The sequence below is a fragment of the Tiliqua scincoides genome, chromosome 11 (genome assembly GCF_035046505.1).
Source record: "Tiliqua scincoides isolate rTilSci1 chromosome 11, rTilSci1.hap2, whole genome shotgun sequence".
NCBI classification, from domain to species: Eukaryota; Metazoa; Chordata; class Lepidosauria; order Squamata; family Scincidae; genus Tiliqua; species Tiliqua scincoides.
The window spans coordinates 19,858,065-19,879,577 of NC_089831.1; the positions used below are offsets into that span (position 1 = coordinate 19,858,065).

Here is a 21,513-nt window from a genome sequence, read left to right on the forward strand (position 1 = left end):
AAAATCAGTCCCCAAAGGGAAAGGTCTGTAGGCTCTGGTGCTGGTTGTCTACACTGGAAGGAGTTAGTTTCATCTCATTCCTGCCAATCTACCTGGACTTTCCCCAGTGGGAAACTTTTTACACCGAGCCAGGTCAGCGGTGAAGCTCACCCTTGGAAACAGAAAGCCTATAGGAAATCATCCTTTAAAATCTTTAATTCTCAGAAGATTCCAAAACCATCTCACTAATACTATGGAGAAACAGGAAACCAACTAATGAGCCAAGCACACTCCTGTTTCAGAGGCAGTTATTCAAAGTTATACTTGCACTATGAGCCAGTTCAAAACAAACTGTAGGTGGGTCTTTTTTATCTACAGGTTCAGAACCCACAGATTTGACTCACCAAACCTGTGGTGGAAGACCCCACCTGACCTCCTGGTTGTGACTGGAAGCAACTGGTTTTTCCAGTTTTCTGAAAATCACAAGTCCCTTTCTGACCCCTCCAGGAGGTGTTCTGAGGCCTGAAGAGGTCATACGTGGAGAGACTGTCCGGGCCTCAGGACAAACAGGACCTCTGCACAAACAGGAAGACACTTCCAGTTGCAACCAGAGATCCTTTATGGCCCAGACCAACTGATTCGCTTATCCACAGTATTCGGTATTTGAGCCGGTGCGCTGCCTTAAGAAGCTAAGCAGGATCAGCCTGGGTTCTCATCTTGGAAAGGAGACCAGAAAACTGCTGAGAGGGTGCTGCTTTTTGAACCACTGCAACAAAGTCCCTTGACAAGTAACATTCCACCTACATGACTAGTGCAGGGACTCTAATGTTTAAAAGGTTGCCCACCCCCAAGACTGATATACCATCAGGCAAACAGATCAATAAATAAGGGAGGGGGGGAATGAAGACGGGCGGTGGAAAATGGGAAACATGCAGAGGTGTATATGTTGATCTCATTTAAGAAGTAGCTACAGGCCCAAATCCTAACCAACATTCTAGTGCTGGCAATAGCGGTGCCAATGTGATGTGTGCTGCATCCTACAGTTGGGTGGCACTCTTGGAAGCCTCCTCAAAGTAAGGGAATGTTTGTTCCCTTACCTCGGAGCTGCATTGCCCTTACGTCAGTGCTGGAAAGTGGGTTAGGATTGTGCCCACAGTCAGTTCTCATTATCCACTAGAGTTAGCGGATGCCCTGGAAACCCTCACGGATAATGAATTTGCAGATAACAAACCATTGATCCTATTGGATCAATTCTATTCTCAATGGATCAAACCATTGATCCTATTGGATCAATGGGGTTAGGTACAAGGGATACCCTAGGGGGGAAAGGGGTATCATCAGAATAATCCAGCAGAGACCTTCAGGAAGCCAGCAGAGTGCAGCAGGATGTGCCAAAATATCTCTGAATACTGCAGAGACCTTTCAGAGGCTGCAGGGACCTTTCAAATGGCACCCACAACCAGCGCAGACCCCTTTAAAATGACTGGCAGAAACTTCCACTGGATATTTTTAAGGGGTCCACACTGGTCACTGGTTCTGAATGTCCCTGTAGCTTCCCGAAAATTTTTGCATTGTAGATAATGAAAACAGAGGCACGGATAGCAAGAGAAGGTAGCAATTCTGCCCCTTGCGGATAAGCAAATTCACAGATAAAGGGACTGCATTGTGAAAAGACAGCCATGCATCACTCTGAACTGACACCAGCAAAACTAGCCAGTGATAATAGTGAGACAGAAACTCGATTTGCAAAGGTTGATAGTCTGTTCAGTAGGGAAGGGAGTTGCCAGGTTCTTAAAATGTGTCTGCCCAGCAGCATCCACTGTGAGGAGGGTGGGGGGGAGAACACAAAGGAAATGGGGGATTAATCTAGGCATCACAGGCACTCTTTGGCTGGTCTTAAACTCCAGCCTTCCCACCTGAGAAGGAGTTTACCTCTGATAATTGAACTGGCAACCCTAGGATTTAGCTGTCTCTTCTCCCCCAAAACATTCCTCTATTCATTTGATTTCTCTCAAGCCGAGATTCTGATTGCTTCTGACTACAGAGCTGGCAGCAACGTGTTAACCTGCCTGCTCGCAGCCAGAGATGTGGCCCTGCCAAGATGCCTATCAAAAGGACCAGTCCTGCACTCGCCGGATCTGGGTGGTAGAGACAAAAGAGCTCACTCTGAAAAACAGGCTCTGCACCATGGTGGCATTTTCATGCTTTGCAATTAACCTTCACCTTGGTAAACAAGCTGCGAGGTTTGCATGGAAAATTATCCACTGCAATTGGGAAGGGTTCCTTGGCACTTAAAGGGGAAATACAAATTAGTGGGAAATAGCTTGTGTTCTCTCTCTCTCTCTCTCTCTCTCTCTCTCTCTCTCTCTCTCTCTCTCACACACACACACACACACACACACACACACACACACACATTCATTTGTTGGCAACCTTCAGTCTCGAAAGACTATGGTATCACGCTCTGAATGGTGGTTCTGGAACAGCGTCTAGTGTGGCTGAAAAGGCCAATTCGGGAGTGACAATCCCTTCCACACTGGGAGCAAGTGCAGTCTGTCCCTGGTCTGTCTCCCTGGCTATGGGCCTTCCTTCTTTGCCTCTTTGCCTCAGACTGTTGGCCAAGTGTCTCTTCAAACTGGGAAAGGCCATGCTGCACAGCCTGCCTGCAAGCGGGCCGCTCAGAGGCCAGGGTTTCCCACCTGTTGAGGTCCACTCCTAAGGCCTTCAGATCCCTCTTGCAGATGTCCTTGTATCGCAGCTGTGGTCTAACTGTAGGGCACGTTCCTTGCACGAGTTCTCCATAGAGAAGATCCTTTGGGTTCCGGCCATCGCCCATTCTCACGACATGACCCCCCCCACACACGACATGACCCACCCACACACACACACACACACACACACCCTTATAGACCCTTGCCTTGTTCTATCCAGGCAAGGCAACTGAAATAAAATTCTACTCCATTTATATACCAAACCCTTCATTCTCACAGTGCTCAACATTATGTGGGCCCCTATCAAAGACAGGCAAGCATAATAGGACTTTATTTATTTGGTTTGCCTATTGGCAACATTTGCATAACCTTCTTCCACTCCAGAAGAACCTCAAAATGGTCTACCAAAACAAAATTCAAATAAGCACAGAACAATTTTAAACATATAAACCACAAACGATTTTGAAAACACCTTAAACCAGCAGCAGCACGTCAATTTGCAAATGGAAGTAGGCGGAACCAAAAGGACGTATACAAAAACGGGGGGACGACGACTGTATCCCCCATGTGGGGTTGACAACTGAAAAGGTTCTGCTGCTTGGGGGGTTCAAGTGAGGGAACCTGAAACAGGAGCTCTTCCACCTGATTTCACAGCATGCCTACTCAGAAGTAAGCCTAGTACCCACGCCGTAAATTAAATAAAAAAATTTAAAAAAAAAGAAGTCTAGTAAGAAATAATATTTATTTATATCAGTGATTCTCAGACATTTAGCATCGGGACCCACCTTTTAGAATGAGAATCTGTCAGGACCCACCAGAAGTGATGTCATGACTGGAAGTGACATCATCAAGCAGGAAAATTTTTAACAATCTGAGGCTGCAATCCTACCTACACTTACCCAGGAGTAAGTCCCCTTTACTATCATTGTTCAAAGAATATACATAGTAGCTTGTTTAAAAGTACAGGTCTGTAACATTTCCCCAGATGCAGTCACATGCCATGGTAGATCAAGTCTAATCTAATAAAAATAAAATATTGACATGACCTGCAATTGGCTCGCGACCCACCTAGTGGGTCCCGACCCACAGTTTGAGAAACTCTGATTTGTATATTTATAAATATTTGATATTTATAAATAAATAAAATTATTTCTTTCTTTGTTTGTTTACTTGTTTGTTTATTTATTATAATGGCAACAAGCAGAAAAAAGACCCTCAAACATTTACCTCCCTATATTTATTTTCACATACTTGCAAACTGTAGGAGCTGAGCTCTTTGCAAGGTAATCAGCAGATACAGTATCTGCTTGGGAACCACTGTGCTAGGGCAAAACACTTGAGACTGATTGCGGGGTGGTGGTGGTGGTGGTGGAGGAGATTTTTAATAAAACACTGGCAACATTTCTCAGGTGAGGACGCAGATTCCACGCTCTCCTACGCACACCTGGGAATGTGAAGTCTTATCCACACTGAAATGCTGCACAAAAACACAGAATGTGCCTGCCTAGTTCCTGCAGCACGGAGCAAATCTGTGAACGGAAAGCAGCTTCTACAGCAACTTCATATGCCCCTGGTCAGTAGTTTAATGGGAGGGACACTTTGAGAAAGGGTTGGAGTGGGGTGGGCCAGCGTCCCCCAACTCGGGTTCCAATCCTATCCAATTTTCCAGCCCTGGTGCAGCCACAGTGCAGCCCCAGGGTAAGGGAACAAATGTTCCCACACCTTAAGGAGGCCTCTGTGACTGCTGCCCCATCACAAGATGCAGTGCATGCCCCATTGGCACGGCTGCACCAGCCCTTGAAAACTGGATAGGATTGGGCCCTGGGCTGGCAGAATTTCCTAAGGCCAGTCCCCACTCTTCTCCACATACTTCCTTTGCTTTTCTGCGAGGCCTGGATGGGTGGGGGACTAGACACTACACAGAGAACTGGATTTTGTCTGGAACTTGCCGTTGCTCACCCCTATTATGGAGTGACTGTTACTCCAAATTATCAGAAGGGGAAGTGTTCTTGGTCCCAGTTTCTTGTCTGCTCCTCATTAGCCATTTCTACTTTGTTGTTTTGAAACCTTTCTTCTCATCTGAGAAATCCGTTACATACGAAGCCGCCATTGGAGACAAATATCTTTGAAAGACATTGAAAGGCATTTCAAGGGAGAAGGAAAGGGCGTTCAAGGGAGTGGAGACAGGCCTTAGTCAAAACAAGCTTCAGAAAGAAGTTGAGACAAGGTCCTTTCATCCCACCAAGCAGGGAAGCAGAGCACAGCGTAAACCACAGGGCTGCACGACTGATAAACACCATGATTTTCAGGTGGAAGGATTTATTCCAAGCCAGGCAGACCTTTTCCTCTTTCATCCAAGCTCTTTCACACAAATTGCATCCTCTCTAGATCTTAATGCAACCTTTTAACCAAGGTCTTGTCCCGAGGCCGAGAGTAACTCCCTTTAAATCTTCCCAGGATGCTGCTGACTGAAACAATGTCTCAGTTCCTTGAGCCCTTGCCCACAAAATTATCCATCTTTTAAGGGAGGAGGAAGACCATTTTTTAAAAAAATTTGGGATTTAATTTTTTTTTCTGCTTTAAAAATTAGTTCTGCATTATTACCAAATTAATTGAATCTCATAATAATATGGCAAACGAATCATCAGATAAAAGGTAGCTCTGCTACAAATCTCCCCAACATTTTTTTCCTACACAGTCTCAGTCCTACACATATGAATACAGAAGGATTGACCAGACAACAAAACTCAAAACCTGGGCTCAGTTTATGATTTGGTCATAAAAGCTTACTAAATGGCCTTGGCCCAGTCATTATCTATCTTACCCACCTCACAGAGTTGCTGTGGGTATACAGTTTGATAACCCCTTGCCCTACAGAGCAAGAACAGGATTAAATAAGAGCAAATACATGGCAGGAAATATCATTTTGAGTTTGGGGGTTTGTTGCGAGCTGGATGCTCGGTTTTCAGCGCCAGCTGCTGCCCGACTGCTTGGCTTGCCTATCTCCCAAGGCCAGAGCAGCGGCACTCCCAGGAACAAGACGACACAAGGCAGAAGTTCTCCACCACACGCCTCTTTACTATATACAATATGTATAACAACAGCCCAGATATCACACGAATCACGGTTCTCACTGACGTAGCCTTCGGCACTAACTCCACTCTGCATCTCCCACACCCCAGCTTGTCCCTGCTGGACTTTATACGCATGTCAGCCAATCAGTGTGGAGCAAGAAACTGCTAAGTCACTCTGACTCTGCATGGAGTGACACACACACACACACACACACAGGTAGCAGTCACCTGGTCTACATCACCCTATGTTGCACCATCCTTTCTTCCCAGGATGCTGTGCTGGCTGAGTCAGGCCAAGGCTTCAAGGCCTGCTGCTATTCAGCCTGTAAATTCTCCCTCAGTCCCAGGGATGAACCCTTAACAGGGTTAGACAGGCAGCCCCCCACCCCACCCCACCATCAGGCTATCACTCTCCCTTTGCAAAGGTGAGTGAGATTATCTGTGAATGCATAAAAATTGAAGTAACTCAGCATTTTTGGCCTGAATATGAGAAGACTAAGGGCACAATCCTAACCCACTTTCCAGCACCGACATAAGGGCAATGAAGCTCTGAGGTAAGGGAACAAACGTTCCCGTACTTTGAGGAGACCTCCGTGAGTGCCACCCAACTGCAGGATATAGCGCACGTCCCATTGGCACCGCTATACCAGCGCTGGAAAGTTGGTTAGGATTTGGGCCCAAGGCTGCAACCCTAACCACACTTTCCTGAGAGTAAACACCACTGAACAAAATAGGACTTACTTCTGAGTAGACCTGGTTAGGATTGTGCCCTAAAGAGGGTCACATGCAGGGCTGGCCCACCCATGAGGCCAGCTGAAGAGGTTGCCTCAGGAGATAGATTGCTGGGGGGGGGGCACCCATCTTGCCTCCACCATCTCCTTCCACTCCCTGGATTAGAAGAGGGGTCAGAGAGGAAGAGAGTGCTGAGTGAGAACACTGGAGAATGGGGGGCAGCATTGAGCTACTTCAGCACCAAGAGGTCTTGGGCTGGTTTTGGACACTTGATGGTTCTCTCCAAGTACCTGAGGAGCTGCCACATGGCAAAGGGCAGAACTAGATCTGATGGGTTTGAGTTCACAGAGGAGAGATTTTGGAGATTAAACGGTTGGCAACCTTCAGTCTCGAAAGACTATGGTATAAGCCTACAGCACCTGGTATTCCCAGGCAGTCTCCCATCCAAGTACTAACCAGGCCTGACCCTGCTTAGCTTCTGAGATCAGACAAGATCGGGCATCTGCAGGGTAACAGTTGCTGGAGAACTGTCTTAATGGTAAAATCAGTTTGACAATGGAACCAGCAGTTACCGGGGGATGTGGGCACTCCCTCACTAAACGTTTTCAAGCATACCTGTCTGCTGGAATTCTCTAGCTCAGTGCTTCCCAAACATTTTAGCACTAGGACCCGCTTTTTAAAATGACAATCTATCGTGACCCACTAGACAAAAAAAAAAAGATATTGAGAAAATCTTTGGGCACCCCTGTTTTAATGTTTCAAAAATTTTTCACGACGCAACAAAAACTGGCGTGCATCCCACTGGTGGGTCCTGACCCATAGTTTGGGAAACACTGTTCACTCTTGGTATCTTAAACTAAGCAAGGGCTTGGATTAAATGGCCTGCAAGGCTGCCTCCATCTCTGATTCAGTCAGTAGGCCTTGCTGCTCCTGTTTTAGATCTGGCACAGAGCGCCCCCAAGAACCGGTGCCACTAAAACACAAAGCTGCCCCACGTGAATGGAAAGTCACATGCAAATAGGTGCGTAGAATCAGAACAAGTTCGTAAGCAAGCTAGCAAGCGTTGTCATAAAAGGCACATCAACTGTGTGAGTCTAGCACAGCTAGAAGATCGCAAGAACTTGATCTGGAAGGGGGGAAGGCAACCTTTATGAAAATGAGAACCTAGAAGTACCAACTGCACTTATGCGCTCCTTGATATTCTCCCAGCAGACATATGATCCATCTCCAGAGAGACTCAAAACAAGCTCATTTAAATCAGGTCAATGCCCAATGTGACATCTTCTAATTATCACCAGCCGCCTTGCATGGGGACTGGCAGGAACTCCCACAGGCTGCTCTTGCTGCATCCAAACCTAGTTGGCACTCTGCGGTCTAGGAAGACTATGGTATCGCGCTCTGAATAGTGGTTCCAGAACAGAGTGTCCTCTCCAGTGTGCGAAGCCTGGGTAAAGTAGGTATGGAGGATAGGCTGTTACCCATGCAGCAAATCCCCCCTCTCCACGTCGCTGAAATGGTCCAATGGAAAGGGAGAGGCCAATACGGTTGGTTCCAGCGGCGTCGCAGGAGTTGCCAGAACATGACTGTGTTCAGCCACGAACTGCCTCAGGGACTCCGGCTCCGGATTTTGCCTCGAGGTTGACTCCTGGAGCCTCTTCCATAACTGGATGTAGCCACAAGGCAGTGGAGATTTGGGATCGGAGTTTTCCTTCTCTCAGATGAGCTGCCTTCCCAGGCTAATGAGTCCCATCTACCCGGTGGCTGTTTAGTCGCCTCTTACGACAAGTACAGCCAAACTGAGGGCCTATTCTTATCCCCAGTCCCCAGGAGAAGCACCCAGACATAGGACAATTAATGGCCTGATTGGAGGCCCATCAGAGAAGCTGTCGTTGGAGAGAATTGCTTGATGACGTTCGGCTCCAGCTCGGTTATTGGGTTCCGTTATTTGCATGGCATGATTAGAAGATATTGTAGCGTCTGCTTGAACTGATTTGATGTGTTACCCGATCATAACAGCGCTTTTTGTTATCTGATACAGTCTTCGTGAGCAATCAACAGTGCCAAAAAAGGGGGAGAGCCAACAATGCTTGTGTTGAGATTAATAATGTATCCCTGAATTTGCTGTTTGACAACAATCAACACCTCCACACCTTCCACAGTGAGAAATCAATGTTCCTTATTTGCTTCTTGAAAGCGTGAGGCTACAAGTTGCACACCATTGTTTTGCAGTGACATTATTCTTGATTTTCAATGGTTGATTGGAGGGGAGAATGCAGCCTGGTCTATTCGCTGCTCTTAGATTTGGTATGGTTCTGTTGTGCAAAGTTGTATTTATTCTTATCAGGTCAAGCCTGGCGTTCTTCCCCAGCGTAACATTTTGGGGGGGGGGGGCTAACACAACTTTATATTGTGTTGTGCAACACAACACAGCAGCATCTATCTTGGGGCCAGGTTGCAAAGAGGGACTGTTAGAGGTGAAGATCTAAAGTGCAGCTCGCAACACTAAGATGGAAGGGTTCCCAAGTCATCTTGGAGTCACTGGCAAGTAAGACTAGATAATCTAGGACTCCAAAATCTTTATATATATATATATATATATATATATATATATATATATATATATATATATATATATGGTTTCACTTACAAAAGCCTCCTTCTCTGTGACAAAGGAAATTAAGACCAGACACAGTTTTAAAATTCACAAAAAGGAAATACAAAAATATGCTGACTCTGAAATCGAGAGAGAAATTTGGAAGGGGAGAATTTCAAAAGCATCACTGTCACTCTCTTCTCAACGGTTCCTACAGGCAGGCATGACTAGAGAGGTTTGAAATGCTGCCTCCCATTTTGTTATCCCTGCAAGGTTGGCTTAGGAGCTGTTGGGCCAAGTACCAAACATTTTTGCAGGGCCCCCCCCCCAACTCCCACAGCCCCCATGCCAGACCCTCAGCTACAGAGCAAGGTATTGGCTAGGGGAGATCTTGCTTGCTACCTCAGTGCAGGGTCCCTCCAGCACGACCCCCAATTTGGCCAAATTAGTCACACTGCCCTAAGGCTGGCCCTGCATTTCTGTGCCGCTGATAAGGAGAGAGGGGGATCAGGCTCATGTGTAGCCAAAGCTAGGTGAGGAAGGAGCAAGGAAGCTGACAATGGAGGGAGCAAGAAACCCAGCCTGCACCTCTCCCCTCTTGAAAGTGGGCAAGCTGAAAGCAAGTCTGACCCTGTTCCCACCTTCCGAGAAGGGAACCCTTCATTTGTTTAATTTTTTCTTTTACAAAGTGGAGCTGTTTTGCTGTACAAGTAATGCAATGTATAATTTGGCATTCAAGGCCAAACCACATGTTGTATTAAGTGCATGGCTGACTTTAATGTGTGTGTTTATTTCTCCCCTGGGGGCTGGGGATAAGAATAGGCCCTCAGTTTGGCTGTACTTGTACCTGGTCATAAGAGGCGACTAAACAGCCACCTGGTAGATGGGACTCTTAGCCTGGGAAGGCAGCTCATCTGAGAGAAGGAAAACTCTGATCCCAAACCTCCACTGCCTTGTGGCTACATCCAGTTCTGGAAAAGGCTTCAGGAGTCAACCTCCAGGCAAAATCAAGAGCCGGAGTCCCTGAGGCAGTTCATGGCTGAGCACAGTCACGTTCTGGCAACTCCTGTGACGCCGCTGGAACCAACCGTATTGGCCTCTGCCTTTCCATTGGACCATTTCAGCAATGTGGAGAGGGGGAATTTGCTGTATGGGAAATAGGCTATCTTCCATATCTACTTTACCCAGGCTTCGCACACTGGAGAGGACACTCTGTTCCAGAACCACCATTCAGAGCGCGATACCATAGTCTTCTGAAACTGAAGGATGCCAACAAGAATTTCCCAAACAGCTGCTGGTGAAGGGTGGTGGGAGAGCACAATCCAAATTGGGGCGTGACATGCAGAGGGAAGGGGCTTTAATCTTTTGCCCGACAACAGTCCTAATCTAGATTGGCCCTCTAGCATCTGGGATGGTCACTGTGGGAACGTTTAGACTCAGGGATGATATCAGGGGTCAGCATCTTTGAGCACCTGCTATGGGCTCTCATAAAGTCCTGTCACTGATCCCTGAGACCACTTCTGTGCTCACAGCCTTCATGTGGCAGAGAGCCTCTCTTGGGGTCCACTCTGGTAAGACAGGGTCCTTGGGGGTGACTGGCCAAGGCCCCTAGGAACTCGGTGTCAGCCCTGGCAAGGCTTAGTAGAGCTTCGATCTGATCCAGCAGGGCTCTTCTGTTCTTAGAAATTATGTATAAAAATCTGTTTCACAACAAACAAGAAAAGCTGAGGGCCCAGTCCTATCCAATTTTCCTGCCCCAGTGCAGCTGCAACGCAGCCCCAAGGTAAGGCAACAAATGTTCCCATACCTTAAGGAGGCCTCTGCGATTGCCTCCCCACCACAGGATGCAGTGCACGCCCCATTGGCATGGCTGCACAGGCACAGGAAAACTGGATAGGATTGGGCTCCCAGTGTGCAAGCCATTTAGACTTCCCAATCCCAGCCTGCAATCAAGGTGTGCCCCACACTCTTGCAGAGAAAGGGGCTGCTGCCTTTGCAGTGAAACACCCACACTCATATCACGTGCCCCAGGGCCAAAATGTGAGTAAACTGAGTCCCCTTCTCTTCCCCAGCCGTTTTATCTATCCTGGTAATGAGGCAAAGCAGTAGATATGAGCCAGGCTGAAGACGCCTTAGGTGAGCCAAGGAATGGAGTGTCTGATAGCATCAAGCCACCCTGGGAGCACAGAAGGCGCCCCACTGCGGTATCAATACATGAACTTTGCCTCCGCTCTCCCACGCTGCCTGCCGATTTTCGTATCATGTTGCATAATTAATCTGTCAACATTCTGTGACGAGGTATAAATATTAATAACACGATCACACAGTTGGCTGTTCCTTTCAAAATGCAAACTTTTTGCAAAGACAAATTACACACTTAATCTTAACCAGCTCTGAGTGTATTTCTCTCTCTCTCTCTCTCTCTCTCTCTCTCTCTCTCGTAAATAAAGGACACATTTGGCTTTTGGAAAGACAAAAAAAGTTGTCAGCTTTTCTTCCTTTTTTTTCATATGGTCAAGAGGACCAGCTTTCCCTCCATGTGTTAATATTAAATACGGCCAGTAAAAACAAAAAAAAATACACTTTCCCAGCAGTAGCCTTGCTCAGGTGTGGTGACAGGTGTGGGCCACCCTGGGCACATGCTCGGGGGGGGGGGGGGTTCCCTGTACTTCCTGAGTCTCCGGTCCTTACTGCATTGTCGCTGATCGGAGTTCCATGTTGTGTTCCACGCTGGAAGGATCTTCCAGGGCAGCCCACAGCAATCACCCCACCTGAGCAATGCTACTGCTGGGAAAGTATTTTTTACTGGCTGTATTTAATATTACAACGCATGGAGGGAAAGTTGGTCATTCTGACCATATATGGATCCAAGAGCTCTGTCTTCATCTGCATTCGGTCACCCTACTTTCCCCCAATATCTTGCTCATTTCAGAAAACAACAATTTTCTGAATGAAACCATTATTGACATTTCCCAATAATCTGAAGGGGTTAGTAATATAAATTAAATTGCTTTCAAAAAAAAAAAAAAATTAGCTCTGCTCTCCAGATCAAGTGTTTGTTTGTTTTTTTAAAAAGTAAATACTAGTCCATGGGCAACAATGTAGAGAGAAGAAGGAAACAGTTAACATTTTAACCTCACAAGTAGAAGGATTAGATTTCTATTGACAAATATTGATTTCTTTCCTACCTAGACAAAAGCGGACCAAGAAATATTTTCCCCCCATCCAAGATAATCAAAAATTACCTACTGCAAAAGTAATGAACTCTACTTCACAGAGATCCCTGTGTGTAAAATACACACAGGAAACAAGAAAATAGCTGAGCGTTGATGGGTGTTTTTTTATACATGACACATACACATGAAATATAGTGTAACACCTGTAATATTTAGTTTTATTTGTTTGAAATATTTATACCCCTCCTTTCTCACCCCCTGAATACTGGAACACCCAATGCACTCGTACTTCCAAGGGCTGTCAGTTGGTGTTCAAAACCATGCACAACTCCCACTCACAATTGTTGAGATGGTGAATCTAGGCAAATGTATAGAAGGCACAGCAAAATGGATCCCTTGGACCTGAACAGAAAGCTGTCTTGCATTGAGTTCAATTAGCTTCCAGTGGTCCATTCAGCTTGGTATTGTCTCTACCACCAGCAGCACAAGCTGGAATGCCAGCCAACGGCATTGCGAGTCCCTGCTTCTGCAGAATTATTCCTGACCCCCAAAGCTGCTGCTTGCCATGCTCTTTGTGTGGTTTCTTCAGTTGAAGGTGTGCAGGACTACTGGTTTGATTTAAAGGGATTGTGCAAGTGGAGGGGCTTTTTCATTTGCGTGGGGCCTGTAAATCCAACTGGAAGTCCTGCTCTACTGTGGTTGAAGAAACCACAGCAGAAGCAAGGTAAGAAGGCAGGAGGTTTGCTCTCAGCTTGCTTTTAATGGGTGGAAAGCAGATCAGTGAAAGATGCATATGTGGCAGTCTGGAGGGAGCGGCGGCAGTAGACTAAGGGTGAAAGGCACCCAGAATTCACTGCTCTCCCCCAGAACTTGCTACTGATACAACCCATGTCACTTCACCTAAGGCAGGGGTCTCCAAACCCCGGCCCGGGGGCCAGATGCGGCCCACAGCGAGCCTTTATCCGGCCTGCGGCCAGCCTCTTGTCCCCTGAAAGCCTCTGGCCCACTCGACTGAACATGACGAGAGCTGTGCTCCAAATGCATCTGGAGGGTGTTCTGAGGGCCAGAGAGGCTGAGTGAATGAGCCCCCTAATTCATTTATTCATTCATCTAAATTCCATCTCCAATTTATTTAAATTTTTTTCCAGCCCTCAGCACTGCGCCAGATATTTCATGCGGTCCTCTGGCCAAAAAGTTTGGAGACCCATGGCCTAAGGGATGGGCAGCCCCTGGTCTCCACTCTCTGGAAATGGCTCTCTAGGGATCTTTCCCAATCCTGCCTGGAGATGCCAAAGTTTGACTGTGGTTCTACTTCTGAGCTGTGGCCTCATCCTGTAGCAGACTCTATTTCCTCTAGTAGGAACCAGGATTCCTCATGCTACTCTGGATGAAGCGCAAAAGAGGCAGAATTCAGTGGTTGGACTAGTTGACAGGTGGGATGGCTTGTCTAGCTGAAATGAGAGACTGGCCAAGATAGCACAGACATCCTATGCTGCTATGCTATTTTGAAGCTAAGATAAGAACATAAGAACAGCCCCACTGGATCAGGCCATAGGCCCATCTAGTCCAGCTTCCTGTCTCTCACAGTGGCCCACCAAATGCCCTAGGCAGCACATAAGACAGCAAGAGACCTGTATCCTGGTGCCCTCCCTGGTGCCCTAATACAGCAACACAGCAAATGGGGGGGGGGAACCCCAGGTAACAGCATCATGAGAGGGAGTTCATGTGAGGCCAGCTAAGATGGCGGCCACCACCTCGGAAGAAGCCACCCATCTTGGAGTGGCAACTTCTTCACTTCTCCACACACTCAGTGTTGGCCCCTTCTGTCACCCTTCTCAGACCATGCTGCACCAAATCTGTGGTGATTTCAAACTTGAGAGTTTTTCCAGAGTGAAGCATCTGAGAAATTGTGAGGGCGTTGAAAATAGTTTTAATCAGGGCTTCAATCTTTAATTGATTAAACCATTAAAAACCTTTTAAAATTGATTGAAAAAATGTATTCCTGATTAATTGAGCAACATGTTTTCTTTTAATAAATGCTAATTATGTAAAATTAACTTGTAAAAACTGCTCATGGCAAAAGCACCATGGTGGAAGAGGCATTCCCTGTTCTCTCACACACAAGAAGGAAAGCCTCTTCTAAGGTAGCACCCGCTGTGAAATATTAGGGTATCATCAAGAAACAAAGGGTTACATCCCAAGAAAATTAGCCATGACAAAGCACCACTGAAATTAATGGGATTTGAGGCAGTTGCAACGCACTTTTCATAGCTTTGCCATGATTAACACTCTTAGGATTCAGCCCAAAGAAAATCTGATTCTTTTTCTTCAAAATATTATGTGCACAAATTTAATCAGTGAATAAATGGATTTGTTGATTAAAGCAAATTTGATTAATCAACAATGTTTTTTAAGCAGGTCATAGTCCTAAAAGTAGCAACATGTTCACATCTCTCTGAACCCCCACTTTTTCTTGTCCAATAACATTTTATCTGAGTCTCAACCCAAAATCCCCCCTTACTTTTACGTTGGTGATAAATTAATCCGTATGCCACACTGCCTCAGTGAAAAGAACAGAAAATTAGCACTACATACCCAGAGATACTATTAACACCGCAACACACCATGACACAATTCTAACTTTATGGGTACGTATTTCCTCTGGGGATACTTAACAGCTCTCGCTGGATCTTCAAACCTTGCCCTACTAGCTGGGAAACTCAATCCTAACCTATGCATGAACAGGCAGGTCGCCTGGCCTGTGCTGTATCCAGCGCAGGGTTTGAGGTGGACCCTGTGCAAGGGAGTGAGGGGATTTATTTCCCCTTAACCCATGACACACAGCAGCCACTTCAAGGGGGCTACTGTGCCAGTGAAACTGTTGGCACAAATCTGGGCAGCCCGGTGTCATGCTCAGGAGGAGGGTTAGGATCCAGCCTAAGTGCCGGAAAATGGTCCCACACCCCTCCTAGGGCCACTCTGCCAACCAGCTCTCCCCTGCCCCCAAATGCTCTTGAAACACCCCCATGCCTGCCCCAACCCCCATGCTGACTTCCCCAGGTTGCTGCTTCCTTACCCCCTCTTCAGCCGGCATCCTGTTCCCGAGACCTCGCAGATGTGCCTTACAGCATGTTTGTGACACTCCCAGCCTGGCTTAAGGGACTTACGCTGGCTCCGCACAATCTTAAGACTGCATTCTTAGTAAAGTGAGCCCTCGGTGCAAGCAGAACTTTTAGCAGGGAGTCAAAGAGTAAATCAGTTGCAACTTGGCACTTTGAACATGCCCCTTATAGTTACAGATGGGGGGAAAAAAATTCCTTTGAATTCTGCCTAATCCAAGAGAAGCGAAGCAACGGCAAAGACTTCCATCAGCACTCCAGTTATTTTGTCTCACAAAGTATTGAAATGAAAGGAATACTTTAGATTAAAAGATTTGCTTAATGGTCTAATTAATTCACTGCAAATAGATAGAGCCTTTTCGAAGAATCTGTGTTAGCTCTTAACCTTTCCCGCCTGATGTTTTTCCCCCCTTGTCTTCAAGGGAGGATGTGTTTTGATTTAATATTCAGCGCCTACTGCTTTCTATGTGGTCTGAATGCTGCTGTTTGCTTTTTTCCTTTCTCATCTTCCCCCCCCCCTTTTTCTGTGTAGAGTGACCCAATGCTTCAAATAAGCAAGGGGAAGAAAATAAACAAAGAGAAGGGGGGGCGATGGTGACACAGGTGCTCTCAGTTGCACTCTATGGGCAATTACCCCATTCACCCAGTTGAGTTCACAAAATTAATGAGCACCAAATACCGTTGGGCCAAATTATTTATGAGCTAATGAGCAGGAGGCTGCTGTCATTTCAAAGACTTCAGCACTGACCCAGTGTTGCTGAGCTGACTACAAGGCACTCTCCGTAACATGCCAGCAGAGGGCATCAGGAGCACTCAGTCCTTTCAAGCACGCTACAGATCGACTTTTGGTGTCGGGACTGTAAGGTTGGATCCAGGCAGGGCACCGTGGAATTGATCAAACAGGCAGCAGTGGGACCGCCTAGATCAGGGGTGCTCACACTTTTTTGGCTCGAGAGCTACTTTGAAACCCAGCAAGGCCCGGAGATCTACCAGAGGGGAAGGAAGCGTCTGACAGACACCCCCTTTAATGTATGGAGCCCCTGCTGGAGTCTAGTCAGTTTCGTCAGTTTTGTTGCTGCATGCCTGAAGAGCAGCTAAAGTGTCAGTGTCAGTTTAGTGTCAGCTAAATATGTCAGTTTCGTCTAGTCACTAGACAAAACTGACACATTAACAGTTTGGAGAGACAGGGCTCTGCAATCTACTCATTTTGCCTGGCGATCTACCGGTAGATCGCGATCCACCTATTGAGCACCCCTGGCCTAGATTCTATGGCACCCATTTAGATTCTCCGTCTGCACAAAGTGACAGGATGACTGGGAGATGTGACCTTAGTGCAATCTTATATATTTCTGCTCAGATGTAAGTTCCATTCACTGGATGCACTCCATGAAACTGCATATAGGATAGCAGCCTTAGGGCCCAATCCTATCCAACTTTTCAGCACCAGTGTAGCCCCAATGCAGCCCCGAGGTAAGGGAACAAGTGTTCCCTAACCTTGAGGAGGCCTCTGTGTCTGCCTCTCCACCACAGGATACACTGCCTGCCCCACTGGTATGGCTGCACCAGGACTGGAAAATTGGATAGGATTGGGGCCTTAGACTTTTATATAAGTTTGCAACATTTAGGCTGCAGTCTTGTACACATTGATTTGGGAATAAGCCCCATTGAACTCAGTGGGACTTACATAACTCTGAATGGACATGCCTCAAATTGTGCTGCGAATTGCTTAATGGATAAGGTTTTGTAACTTTGTGCAAAGTAAGGTTTTAAAGCAGAATTAGCTTGTTTTCCATGTCCCTTGATATTCAATTTTCCCTCCTTTTTTATTGTCGTTTATTAGACTGTAAGTTTGAGTGGAGCATCAATGTCATTTTTTCATCTATGTATACCACCTACAAAATGTTAGGACCTTTAAAAAATCATCATAACTGCTAAGCAACAAAAAAGTGCCCCTGATTAATCAGGCATAAGATTTTAATAAGAATGCATTATTTTTAGTAGAAGTATTGAAATCAGGGGTGTCAAACTCATTTCATACAGAGGGCCACATAGCATTCATGATGCCTGCTGAAGGCCGGAAGTGATGTCATTAGGCAAGAAGTGATGTCATTAAACAGGTCATAACAAAAAAAAACACACTTTTTTCTCACTTAGGAACTCATTAGCTGCAAATAACAAAGGAGAAAATATACGAATCTTGACCATATTTCAAGATATGGGAGAGCCCAAGTTTCATGTGGACTGCCCTTTTAGCAGTAACACCTCAGCACTACTCAGCAGCTGAAAGCCTGAGGGCCATATAAAAAGCTTCCGCGGGCCACATCCGGCCCCCGGGCCTTATGTTTGACACCCCTGATTTAAATAAACATGAGAGGCAGCCATTGGTGTCACTATGTTTTTGTGAAACTTGCACGTTTTTACCAGTGGCAGCTCACCAGCTGATTGTCAGCAGAAGTTCCAGTCAAAATGGGCTCAGGTAGCAGAGGTGGAGCTATGAGAGGAGAATCAGCTTCACATACCACTTGACAGCAGCTCAGTGACCATGTCACTGGTGGTATGTGTACTATTAGTTGTCCAAAACTGCTTTCAGTAGCCAGGCCGTCTGTGCATTCTGGGTCCCTACCCCCATGAATGCTAATTGGGTTTAACTTCAGACATTATTGCTGTAATGAGCAATACAGTTGCAGCCTTTTGGAACCCATACTTGGGGGTTCCAAAATAGGGGATAAGAATAGGCCCTCAGTTTGCCTGTACTTGTCGTAAGAGGTGACTAAACAGCCACTGGGTAGATGGGACTCGATAGCCTGGGAAGGCAGCTCATCTGAGAGAAGGAAAACTCTGATCCCAAACCTCCACTGCCTTGTGGCTGCATCCAGTTATGGAAAAGGCTTCAGGAGTCAACCTCGAGGCAAAATCCGGAGCCGGAGTCTCTGAGGCAGCTCATGGCTGAACACAGTCATGTTCTGGCAACTCCTGCGACGCCGCTGGAACCAACTGTACTGGCTTCTGCCTTTCCATTGGACCATTCTAGCGACGGGGAGAGGGGTGATTTGCTGCTTGGGAAACAGTCTATCCTCCATATCTACTTTACCCAGGCTTCATGCACTGGAGAGGACGCTCTTCCAGAACCACTATTCAGAGCCTGATACCATAGTCTTCCGAGACTGAAGAATGTCAACAACTTGGGGTCCTTCCTCTTTTTGCCCATTGCCTTCATCACAGGCAAAAATAAAAAAACTTCACACATTTGAAATTTTCTTTGAGGAACGCAACAGCACCTGCTCCTTAAGAGGTTTTTAAAACTAGAAACCCGCACCTGTGAAAACTTCCAAGAAACCCATCCTCGGAAGTTTTTGCATTCAAACTTTCCTTCAATTTAGAGGAAATCTGCTGAGAAGCCAGATGTGCGCGGAAGCCCCTGGAGAAACTCTCTACCCATCTCATCAAAACTGCTTGGGTTTCCCTCACGATTCCTCAAGAGGAAGTCCTTTCCAGACTCACTTTGAATTTTGCTGAAGGCAACGTTTCAATGCAACTTTGCTGCCAAGGATTCAGGCAGCCTTGCAGAAAGCTCGGAATCACCTGAAGCAACTGAGCTTCATCTTTCCTTCTGCAGAAAACTGAACGGAACCAGCTTGAAGTGGAGAAAAAAGTACAGTCAGAAAAACTGAGCCACTCAAGCAGCCACATTTCTCCCCAATTCTCTGTTCTTTCCTACATGTCTCTCTCTTAGGGCGCAATCCTATCCTGCACTGGAACAGGCAAGCCAAGAGGCTTGTGCTGTATCCAGCACAGGACAGGGGCCATAAGTGGCTCAGCCAGAGGCAAGGGGAAACATTTCCCCTTACCTCTGGGTAAGGGCTGCTGGTCCCTAAGAGGCTCTTCGGACTTGCGCCACCTCTTGAGGAGACTCCGCTTGGAGCTGCTCTGTTCTTGCCGGAAACCAGGGTTGGGATCCGGCCTAATTGACGAACACAAGACTGTTGTGAGGGAAGACACTGTGAAGATTGTGCGGTGTTTTGTGGATTGAATATATCATATAGAATGTTGGGGTCTGGGCAGGTGGGGCTTGGAGGGTGTTCTGCCAGATTCCCAATCCAAGCCTCGCTTAGGGAACTTATGCCCACTCTGACCTAATTAGCTTCGCTTTTGTTCCCCAACAATGGCCCCAGTTCTCTACGGCAGTACTGCTAGACTCCACCACCAGGGTAGCTTGCCTGTTTAAACTGCAGGGACCCAGTTCCTAAGGCAGCAATCCTTCCAGGTATAGCAGCACACCTCAGCTCCCCAGCTCTCCGCAGCCTGTTCGAGTAGTCCCTTAGTCAGTGAGCCGGAAAGTCAGTCCACAAGGCAGAGCCGTCCAATAGGTTAGTTAGCCACAAAGTCAGTCAGAGTATCCAGGCCAAAGTCCAGAGTCAATAAGCCGAGTCACAGTCTGAGGTCAGATTCCAGGTAAGCCAGTAAATTAGTCAGAGTTGCCAAATCGAAGTCCAGAGTCAATAAGCCCAGTCCGTCCAACCTGCACTCCTTCTACAACCCACAAACCCTGCCTGCCTCATGTGCTCCTTATATCCCTAGGGACCTCATTGCCTCTAGTGGCTGCAGCTGTGCAGCACACCCTCTGCTGAAAGCCCAGGCCTTAACTCTTCAAGGGGCCACTGCAGACACCACATTCTACCTCCTCGCCAGATCTTCCATGATTCCAATACAGAGGGTCACTCTGGGCTGCTGCTGCTGTCCAGGAATCACTGGTGGCACTGTGGCCTAATTGGGGCTACTGCCTCCCTCCGTGTTGCTTTTGCCATCACCGTGCTTGGAGGAGAGGGAGGTGCCACCCGCAATCACCACTAACGGCCACCCCAGCCCCATGATTGCACAACAGACTCCTTCTTATCCTCTTAGCTCTGTCAGCTTGGCACTAAGTTAGCACTTGCTAGAGCTGTCTTTTGCCACTCCCAAAAGCAGGAGAGAGAGCAGGAGGGATGTGAAGGGTGCAGGGGCCTGAACAACAGATGTTATTCCTGCTGTGACACATACATGCATCATTTGCAAAGAGAGTAAGGGCGCAATCCTAACCCCTTATGTCAGTGCTTCCCAGCACTGACATAAGGGCAATGCAGCTCTGCGGTAAGGGAACAAACACTCCCTTACTTTGAGGAGGCCTCCGTGAGTGACACCCAACTGCAGGATGCAGCACACGTCCCATTGGCACCGCTATGCCAGTGCTGGAAAGCACTGACATAAGGGGTTAGGTCTGCGCCATAAGGCTGCGATCCAACCACACTTTCCTGAGAATAAGCCCCATTGAACAAAATAGGACTTACTTCTGAGTAGACCTGGTTAGGATTGTGCCCTAAGTTTGTATTCCCTTCACAAGGATGACTTCTTGTATGAAATGCAATCCACTAGTGCAGGGGTCTCTAAACTGTTTGGCCAAAGGGCCACATCAGATATCTGGCACAATGTTGAGGGCTGGAAAAAAAAATTAAATAAAAAATTTAAATAAATACATATGGAACTTAGATGAATGAATGGGTTCAAATGTCCAGGATTTCTCCAAGCAACAACACAGCCCAAGAAACAAAGCACACACTTAAATGGACCCCCACTCCCTCACCCCACAACTCCGGTTGTATTTGGTCAACTGGGTCAGAGGCTCTCCGGGGATCATAGGCTGGCTGCAGGCCGGATAGAAGCTTGCCGTGGGCCGCATCTGGCCCCCAAGCTGGGGTTTGGAGACCCCTGCATTAGTGGATTAGAATATCACCAATTGATCCAACAGGATTTATTTAAGCAGATGACGTCCCCAGGCTTTCCCACGCCACAGGCTTTCAGGACCCGAAAGCGATGCTATGTCACTGACCAATGGGGGAAACTCCTAAATATTCACATGCAGCTTTCCTGCGTTCCAGGACTCTTGCTTCCCGACTCCAAGCTGCACAGCCCAAGCCTCGAAAAGTGAAGACTCAGCAGGACAGATAGCGATCCCCGTCAGCAAAGCGGCTCTCTAAGTTGTTAGATCGGCAGGCTGATAAAAACTAAGAGGCATTTAATTTTCTCGTGATGGGATATCACAGGAGACTGTGGTGCAGGCTCTCTTGGTCTCCCCTCCTCCACCACCTCCCCTGC

General features: G+C 47.0%; 1 protein-coding gene and 1 pseudogene across 2 annotated transcripts in view; both read right to left on the bottom strand.

Moving 5' to 3' along the window:
- Nucleotides 1-21,513, bottom strand: part of OPCML (opioid binding protein/cell adhesion molecule like) — a 365,186-nt gene that overhangs the window by 219,615 nt on the left and 124,058 nt on the right. The window lies entirely within an intron of this gene.
- Nucleotides 6,904-7,023, bottom strand: LOC136662945 (5S ribosomal RNA; annotated as a pseudogene).